This window comes from Capsicum annuum, chromosome 2, assembly GCF_002878395.1.
Source record: "Capsicum annuum cultivar UCD-10X-F1 chromosome 2, UCD10Xv1.1, whole genome shotgun sequence".
Taxonomy (NCBI): domain Eukaryota; kingdom Viridiplantae; phylum Streptophyta; class Magnoliopsida; order Solanales; family Solanaceae; genus Capsicum; species Capsicum annuum.
In genome coordinates this window covers 75,682,480-75,692,310 of record NC_061112.1, presented here as the reverse complement: position 1 = coordinate 75,692,310, position 9,831 = coordinate 75,682,480, and positions in this window count along the sequence as shown.

The window sequence follows — 9,831 nt, the reverse complement described above, 5'->3', positions numbered from 1 at the left end:
TCATGGAGTTATGGCCGAACCTCGGTATCAGGTTTCCTACATATCTTAGGTTTCATGAGAATTCAGGCCACTTGTAGTTCATAAAGCTTGATTTTAAGCACGATTTTCACGAAAATTCCCCGCCTATCACGGTTTTAGAGTTTTTATTAAATCGAGAAGCTGGGGAATAAAGGTATTTAGGGGGAGGTTGGAATGTAGTCGAGTTTTCTACATAAAGACCAGCTTACATATCCCCAGGACTCGGGGAATCAGACTTCTTGTAGTTTGACTCAATCGGTAGAAAAGGTAGTCTTTTATTTCAGACGATCTTTGGCTCAAGATGAGTGACAAATTGATCGAGTTGCGGAAAAGAGGCTTAAAAACTCTTAACCATGAACGTGGATCTCTTTACATCCATAGGTAAGAATTTATCTAGGCGTAATTTTCAAAACTCTAGGAGTCCTATCATTTGAATTTGGAAGAAAGAGAAGGTTACCTCCGGCATGAGTTAAGAAATATCCTAGAGTTGAAGATGAGACTCAGAACATCCCAAAATACTCACATGCCTTCTAATAGAGGCATGGTTAGATGGTGGTGGTGATCATCATTTAGCTCGCGTCTAGAGATTTTGACGTCTCTCTCTAGACTATGTCTCGTTTTGCTGCTAAGAAAGAGTTCCACGTTATGCTGCATCCTTTTTGGAGTCGTCTACACCTATGGTTTTGATTTGAGATTTTCATCCTCTCGGATGATCTCGATAATATCTCAAACAGAAATCATCAGTAATAAGCACAATTTACGAAAGAGGTGTGTGGTATTTTACCATATCTCTACGTAAGTTGTTGTCTAAAAAGTGAAGTCATCTCTTTTTGTACCTGTTTGGAAGAAATAACTTGCAGTAACAGACACAACAACCTTCTTGGTTGTTGCATAATTAGCTCATTTGTCGAGCGAACATGTCTTCAAAGTGGGTGACCCTTTTGGACACAGGCGATACTTTATGCAAAACGGTCCCTACAACCGTGTAATCTTATGCTGGTGTGGCAACCCTTTTGGTTACCTATATCACTTGTTGTACGTGGAAAGATAACCTCTCTAGTCATAGCCGATGATCGATTTATAAATTTTTCTTAAATTGTCAATCTTTGGATAATCTTGCGCATTATTTGACGTTGGCTACGAGGTAACTTATAGATATCCTTTGAATTGCTAGCTTTTAGGTAATCCTGCATATTATCCGACTTTGGATAAGAGATGGCTTATAGATATCCCTCAAATTGCTAGCTTTCAGGTGTTCTTACACATCATCCGACCTTGGATACAATATGACTTATAGATAATCTCTCAAATTGTTATTCTTTGGGTAATCCTGCACATAATCGATCTTGGATATGACACGGCTTATAGAGAACCCTTGGACTTATCAATTTGATAATCTTGCATATTCTCCGATAAAAATTTAGTTGCGACTTATGGATAACCTTTGAACTATCAATTTTGGGCGGTCTTGCACACAATCCAGTTAGGATGGTGTTGTGGCTTACGGATGACCTACAGGCTATCAACTCATAGGTGATTTGGTGCACTATCCTATTTCAAATAATATGACTTATAGATGACCCTCAAATTATCAATTTCCAGGAAACCTTATATATCAGTTATTCTTAGATAGTGACTTAAAGGCATCCCTTCAAATCGTGTGCTCTCGATGCATTCAGATACTTATTCATGAAAAGATGATTATATCCTCGATACCAGCGTTGTGTCTAGCGCGTCAACAGATATATTGAATGCTGATGATAACCTCGACGCCAGCGTTGTGTCTAGTGCGTCAACAGATATTGAATGAAGATGATATTTTTAATGCCAGCGTTGTGTCTAGCGTGTCAACAGATATTGAATGCCTTCTGGGGTGATGGTATGAGATGGCCTTTACCGCAATGATATGAAATGACCCTTGCAGAAATGATATGCGATTGCCCTAGTGGCAATAATATGTAATGACCTTTATGGCAATGATATGTAATGGTCTTTACGGCAATGATATGCAATGGCCTTCAGGCAATGATAGTAATGGCTTTTGTGGTAATGATATGTAATGGCCTTTACGACAATGATATGTAATCGCCTTTACGCCAATGATATGCAATGGCCTTTGCAGCAATGATATGTAGTGGCCCTTGCGGCAATATTTGTAATGGCCTTTGCAGCAATGATATGTAATGGCCTTTACGACAATGATATGAAATGGCCCTTGCAGCAATGATATGCGATTGCCCTTGCAGCAATGATATGTAATGGCCTTTGTGACAATGATATTTAATGGCCTTTGTGGCAATGATATGCAATGGCCCTTGCGGCAATGATATGTAATGGCCTTTGCAGCAATGATTTGTAATTGATATGTAATGGCCTTTGCGGCAATGATATGTAATGGCCTTTGCGGCAATGATATGTAATAGCCTTTGCGGCAATGATATGCAATGATCTTATGTAATGGCCCTTGCGGCAATGATATGTAATAGCCTTTGCGGCAATGATATGTAATGGTCTTTGCGGCAATGATATGAAATGACCCTTGCAGCAATGATAAAATAATTTTACCGGCTTCAATCGTCAGTGTCCTACTTTCTACATGTACCTATACTCAAGGTAGACGATTAGTAGACACAAAGTTGCTTTTACTAGCGACTATTTTTAGGAAACTTCCAAATACAATATTTGTAAAGAAGACAAAGAGCTTTTGCTTGTCGCCTACGATCTCAAGAAATGAAATGGACAAATCAAAAGGTCCTCAATAAATGGGCATTAAACCTATTTTGAGGGCTACCTTAAAATACCGTTCTTGGGTATTTATGCTCTATTGTGGCTCCCATGTTTCTCAAAATTTTTTGAAAGAAACCCTCATTTTGTATATTGAACCCTGCATCCACAGAAAATGATTAGTTTGAATGAAATTACTCCGTGTTGACCTTCTTCGATCTTTGATTTCCTCCTTGCCATCTCTTGGGCATTCCACCATATCGGGACTTCCACCCTGACACTCCATCCCAAATGATGTCTAGGTAATTACTAAATAAGTGAGTCGTAAGATTTTTGAAAATAGTCTTAAATTTTTTGAAAATAATTTCAAAAAACTCTGTAAATCTTTAGAAAATCCCTGCCAGTCATGTCATATACTAGCTCAACGAACATCTTCCTCGTGGTTTTGGGTATATCCAACGGATGGTTTCCAAAACTCATGATCATTGTTGGAGGGTTTCTTCAAGTAGTTCTATCATAGCCAAAAATTGAGTCTACCCAGACTTTGTTACAGTTGGTGGCTTCCAAAGCTTGACTTTAACCTCCGATGCTGGGGAATTGGGAATATGTTCCGGCATTTGGTGGAAATTTTGAGGTCTTCCTCAAAATTTCTGCCCAAGTTTAAAGTTGTTTGAGATGATACCCATCCGAGTGGATCTGAAGCCTTTGCTGATCTTCTTTCTTTTTGTTGGATGTCGATCTTCTCTTGTGTATTTTCGAGATTCCTTTTAAAAAATTCTGCCATAGTTTCCATTTCCTGGGGTTATATTACCGAGCCGTTGGGGCGCCTACGTATCCCGTTGAAGTAGAATTTAGGTCAAACGTAGTTTAGAACTACGCTAGGGATATATGTAGAAAAAAAATCTAATGGGTTGACCGAAGCCGACATAGGCCGCCTACGTATCCCTTTCTTCGGAATTTAGGTCAAACGTAGTTCGTACATAAAGAAAAAGGATAAAATATCCTAAGGGGTTAACCGAAGCCGACCTAGGCCACCTACGTATCCCTTTCTTGGGAATTCAGGTCAAACGTAGTTCGTACATAAAGGGAAAGGATAAAATTTCCTAAGGGGTTGACCGAAGCCGACATAGGCCGCCTACGTATCCCTTTCTTGGGAATTCAGGTCAAACGTAGTTCGTACATAAACTCATAATGGCCTTAAAAATACTCTTATCCATCTTACTAGGACATAAATAAGTACTTCTGTGGATGATATGATGTTTGCATTGCGTTTATCCTGATAGAACAAAGGATCAATTGTCCACTGGAGTCATCGCCTTCCTAGTTAACCACCTCGGTTTCCTCTAGATTAGGCTTCATTGATTCTCAAACTCATTGACTCTTCTATTGACGGTTCTAGGGCTACCATTATTTTGCTTCTTGACATGACATAATAATTACAGGTTTTAAGTTACTGTTATATGACGGGCGATAAGTCATGAGTGGAGTGGAGATCCAATTCAATAATGTTTCCTCCAATTAATCTTTCATGATCCTAATTGTATTGGAAAATTCTTTCCTCAAATTTTCCTTATTCCATTCTCGAGACCGTTGCTTACAGGGTTGAAAAATGATTGGTAGAGTCTAGTTTTACTACTAGTCATTTTTCTTTTCCTGTAACAAAGCTATAGTCAAGAAGGAGATCTATTATTCATTTTAATCTGGTGAAGTAGGGTCATTTGTGCAACACAGAATAGTTTCTATTACCTGCAAAGTAAAAACAACTCAAAGGCTGACATGTTAGATTCCGTTAGTAATAAGCAAAGCAAGATGATAAGGTAGGAAGTAAACAGATAGAGTTATTTCTCATCTCATGTGAATTGATCCATGAAATAATGATGACTCGAGAATTTCAATGAACAGGATTTTGCTCAATGTTATGGATAGGTGGAATTTTTTGGGAAGGTTCATTTCTTCTTCTTCCTTCAAGAAAATGGAGGAAAACAGAGCTTTTGGAGATATGGTCCGGGTCGAAAGGCTGCCTACGTATCTCACGGAGGAGAAATCAGGCCCCACATAGTTCTAACTATAATGGAATTTTCTGATTGTAAAGTCAACTTTCCTAAAATGGTAGCAATAATTTTGAAAGTTTTAAGAATGACTACGGGCTTTTCTGAGAAATTTGGGAGACTTGGAGTACTTTTGGTCGGACTTTTGTATAGTGGGGTATATTTCAGCCTAGAGATGTTCTATGGAAAATGGGATTGCATCATTTCGCCTTTGATTCGAATCAACATAACACGTATAAGAACATATACAATTATATTACACAAGTATATTGTAATAAAAGTGCATCCTAATAAGGTGACCCGTTTGAGCCATGGGTTTAGGCCTAAGGATTTTGAAGAAAATATACACCTTTTCAAAGCCAATCCATTATCCTCAAAAACCTTCATAGGTATATATAAATGACATAAAGATTGAACCCCTTTTGTTCAACTTTAGGGAAAGGGAATAATGTCCCACGTAGGGGATACTAATTACTGAATGCTTCTTCTATCGGCCTTTGTGCTCTTAGGTTCGTCCATTTCTTATATTGGTGACATCCATTGATATTCAAACTGTGCCTTAGATGCAACCTCCCAAATCGATTAATTTCTGCTTAACTTGCTTCAATTTTTCTTACGAAAGTAAGCAAATCAATCTTTTTCCCGACCCCCAAAGGATAATAGATTGAATTAGACAAGAATATATTTTCTTCAACACATAAGTATGATTCGTCTATAATAGACTCGAGGTCAATAGAGGCAGGGAAGGTTTTCTAATGGGCCCAATACCCCGCTCGGGTATTGGGTCGTCCTAGGCTCATGCCTAAAATAGGGTTTTGGTTTCGTTCTACCCTCGGTGTCTAGAGTGGGTTTGAACACTAGTTCTCAAGCGGAAAACTTGAGTCTGAAAATACAAATGGCCATCAAATGACTCACGTGTTAATAAACTATTTGTATTTCCAACATATTTTTGGAATTGATCAATAGGGGCCGGGATACCCACGAAACCCCAAAATAGTTTAAATAATGTAGGAATATGCCATGAGATGCGATAGTTAAACTTTACAAAATTGAAGCATATAAACCCGTATATAGTTAATCAAAAGAAGAAATCAAACAATTGGTTAGAACCTAGTTACAAGTCCCCAGCAGAGTCGCCATTTCTGTTTTGCGGAAATTTTGACTTTTGAGAGTCGCCACTTAATTTTGAAAAGGAATTAAGAAACCTTTAGAGAGTCACTTCAAATGATTCAAAATGGGAAAATCATTTACGTTAAGAAATTCTGAGTAAGAGGTTCCTATTAACGTTTTAGAAAGGTGTTAGGCCCTTAAAACGTCCGCTAACTTGCGGTTATCCGATCTGTTTGAAAACATTCTTTTGATTAACTTCGAAAAATCAATTTGTTGGAAAAATAGTTGATTAAGGAAAGAGTTTTTGTAAAATCAGTCTTTTAGCGACTTAGTTAGGGATTTAACTAGCTTCGCAAGAAAACACGTAAAATAAGTAAGCAAAAGGGAAAAGGGAAAGGGGAGAAGTAGTGATTTAGGCCATTGGGCCCAAATCAATGAGACCTGTCCTAGCCTAATTGGGCTTTTGACCCATTTTCACCTGTCCTAATCTAGTTTTCGAGTGTTTGACTCGAATCTCGCTTCACCTGTATTAAAGACAACTTTGGCTTCGAGGCCCAAAATGAATGAAATAAACAAAAAAATCAATAAATAACTAAAGGTGAAGATGTAAATAATTAAAAATGATAGCTTTCAAGTCCTTCTTTGCCGCTTCAAACAATGGGATTTAGCCCGTACTTTCTTCTGTCGAGTCCTTGCATTTGTATTACGAGATCATCTTTGAGATCGACTCAGAAGGAAGGAGCCTCAATGGCTCACATCGATAATGCAATTATGGGAAAGAGTTCGTTTGGACTCAAAGGCAGGTTCATGCAAAGAAAAGACATATGAATTAATACGTATTCATAAAAATGTGAATTATTTTTATAATAAAGAAAATTCAGGAATTTCTAGGTTTTCAAGAAAATTACTACTTCAATAAACATAAAAAAAAAATTTGCCACTAAATTGGTGATACCTACGACATGCAACTGTGTCTAATTGGTTTTAGTTTTTAATATAGAGATCGAAAAGAACACATCATGTTATGCTAGACTTTGGCACGGAAGTAAACATACGCATGGAAGGGCACTAGTAAAAAGAGTCACTTCTTAATTTTATGTAAAGTTCTAAGATAGTATATGGCTTTTATTCACTACAGTATGGAGTGTTGCAACATGTTGGAGAATCTTGCATTAATAGTAAATCGCGAACGGTTCAAACAAGTAGCCTTAAGTGCCCACCAATGAAAAAGCGTATACAAAAACTAAGAAAGAAAGTTTTATTTACGGGCCATTGAAGCACTCAACCAGAACAAAGCACTTTTTAAACAACTTCACTGTGTGAGCAATCACCACTCGCCTTAAGATAATTACTAAAGAAAGGCATAAACAAATTTACACTACAGAGAAGCCAAAACAGATTCGTTCTACCTCTCCTCTCTTATATTATACCGGGTACAGATGATCATCGAGGAATCATGGGATTTGCTAATTTTTATTAATCGTAACATCATTATTCTTTTGTCATTTGAGAAGCCGAAGAATTCAAGAGGTGGTCCTACTAATGACCCTACCAGCTCAACCACATCAAACTAATGGCAGCGAGCAAAACTATGTCAAGTAACTGAACATAGACAAGACACCATAAACCCAAAAACTATTGAAGGAAATCAAAGCACGAAAATTTAATTATGAAATTCGGTGTAACAAGATACAAGTAGCCCAAAACTACTAATCAAAATCAAAGTATGAAACTTTAAAAATTTAAACCAGCCTTAGCATGATACTAATAGTCTGAAACAAGATCGAGACAAGTAAATTTACTATAGGGATAGCTATGGTGATGCGTCATTAGCCTGAAACTATTTAGCAGACTCATCACTCAAGTCTTGACCAGCATATAGAGTGAGAATATTAGATCAAAACTTAATTCACAATATTATTTCGGCCATACAACAGGCTAGAAAGAACTATTCATAGATAAAGTTAGTGGATTTTAGGACACTTTTGACGAAGAAGCATGCCTTTAAAAGTACCAAGTAGCAGCATGAATCATATTTACTCAAATATCACCGTAGTGTTGTCTATCATGAACAAAACCTACACTATCAAAGCCATCTATCAACAAATAAATCCAGCGTACAACGTTACTAAAAATTTACTCGAAGCTATAGAAGGTCAAGATGAAGATAGAGCACTCGAGAACTCAAAGGGATAGGAGGTTACCTTTCAAGGAGCAACAAATGGGACTCGAGCTGTCAGCAAAACTGTCTCCACTGGGAGATAATGTTGTCGCCTTGGGAAACTTCCCATTGATCGACTAGCTTTCCCATACATAGTGGATGAGAAATTCTTCGCGACAATAAACTCATTAATTTCAGAGTGCCCAACCCAAATTTTCAAAAATAACTTTTCTAACCAGCCTAAAATTTCTTTCTCAATGATTTTCGAAAACTTTGTCTCTAACCCAAGTTCTTCCTCCTAAAAGAAGACCCTAGAATTTCCTCTACCAGAATTTTGGACCCTTCCTAGAAGAGAAAAAAAAAGACCCTCTCAACAGTGACCCCAGGAACCCTTTTATAGGAGTCGAATTAGGGTTTCCCTAGGGATTTCAAAAAGAGGGAGAAACTCCATATTTTCACCTAGATCCCGCTACCCTCTAGCAGTCCGTACCCCCTTTGTACCAAATTCTTTGTAGTTTTCCCCAAAATAGCAACTGGTGGACCAACAAAAATATGGGATACCGAATCCCCTTTTCCAACCAATGAAAGACGCCCAAGTACGTACCCAATCTGTACCAAAATCCTAAAATTGTGGAATATAGCCATTATACGAGTCAACTCATGCTCTTTCTAGCAGCTTCTCAGATTTCCCAGGGTACAACATCGCGTAGGATGCGTGGAGAGGATTAAGATAAGCTAGTTGTGGGTCGATTCGGGTTTAGCCTAGAAGGGTTCAAATTTTGGATTGATTAGTTGCTATTGTTGATGTTTAGCATTGAGTGTTTTGGTGAAGAAGGGGGATAAAAGGGAATTATTGATGTGGGTCGGGTCAGGGGTTTTGGTTGGGCTGATATTGGATTAGTTTGAGGCTGATGTTATTAAGTGAGTTGGGTCAATATTGGGGGGTATGGTCTATTGGGCTGTTGGAGATGGGTAAAAAGGGAGCAGGGAAGTAAAGTTGGGCTTGGATTTAATTGAAAAATTGTTCGGTTGTCTGAAGTTCTGGGCTAATGGCCCAACTGAAAAGGATAAAAGGCTGAAATTGAGTTTAAATTAATTGGCTCAAGGTTGGGGTTATTTAATAACCTAATTAAATTTGATTGGATTAAAATGATCCCAATTAAGAAATAGTAACTTTTGGAGATTAAGATTGGATTACAATTCAAATGACTTATTTAAATTGTAACCAAATTGAATATCTATTGGTCAATTGCATTACGATTGGGGACAATTTGATTTCAATTGAGGTCATATTTAATTCGTTCGCTAAATTGAATCTCAATCTAGCACAAATCAAGTAACAAATTAACCTCGAGTTTCTTAATTTGATAAAATCCAACAAATATTTCTTCAAAATAAAAATATTTTTAGAGTAAATCATATTTAAACCAAGTTTTATCCATTTGAATTAATTTTCAAGTTTAATCAATAAAAATCTAATTTTAATGAAAAAGATCCCTTAAATAACAAAATTTATACACCCTCGTATGAGAAAAATGTATAATCGTTAATTTAATGATAAAATTGAATTGAATAAGTAATTTAAACTAGCATTTATTTGAACAAAATAACTATTGTGATTTTATTTTAAAATTGAAGAAACTCGAAATTAAATTGGATTGCAGAGGGCAAAAATTAGGTGTCAACACAAGGGTCCGTAGATGGTGATGAAGAAAATGAAAGTGAGAAAGAGGAGGAATTGGAGAGTCATAAAGATAAAGAGGACCACAT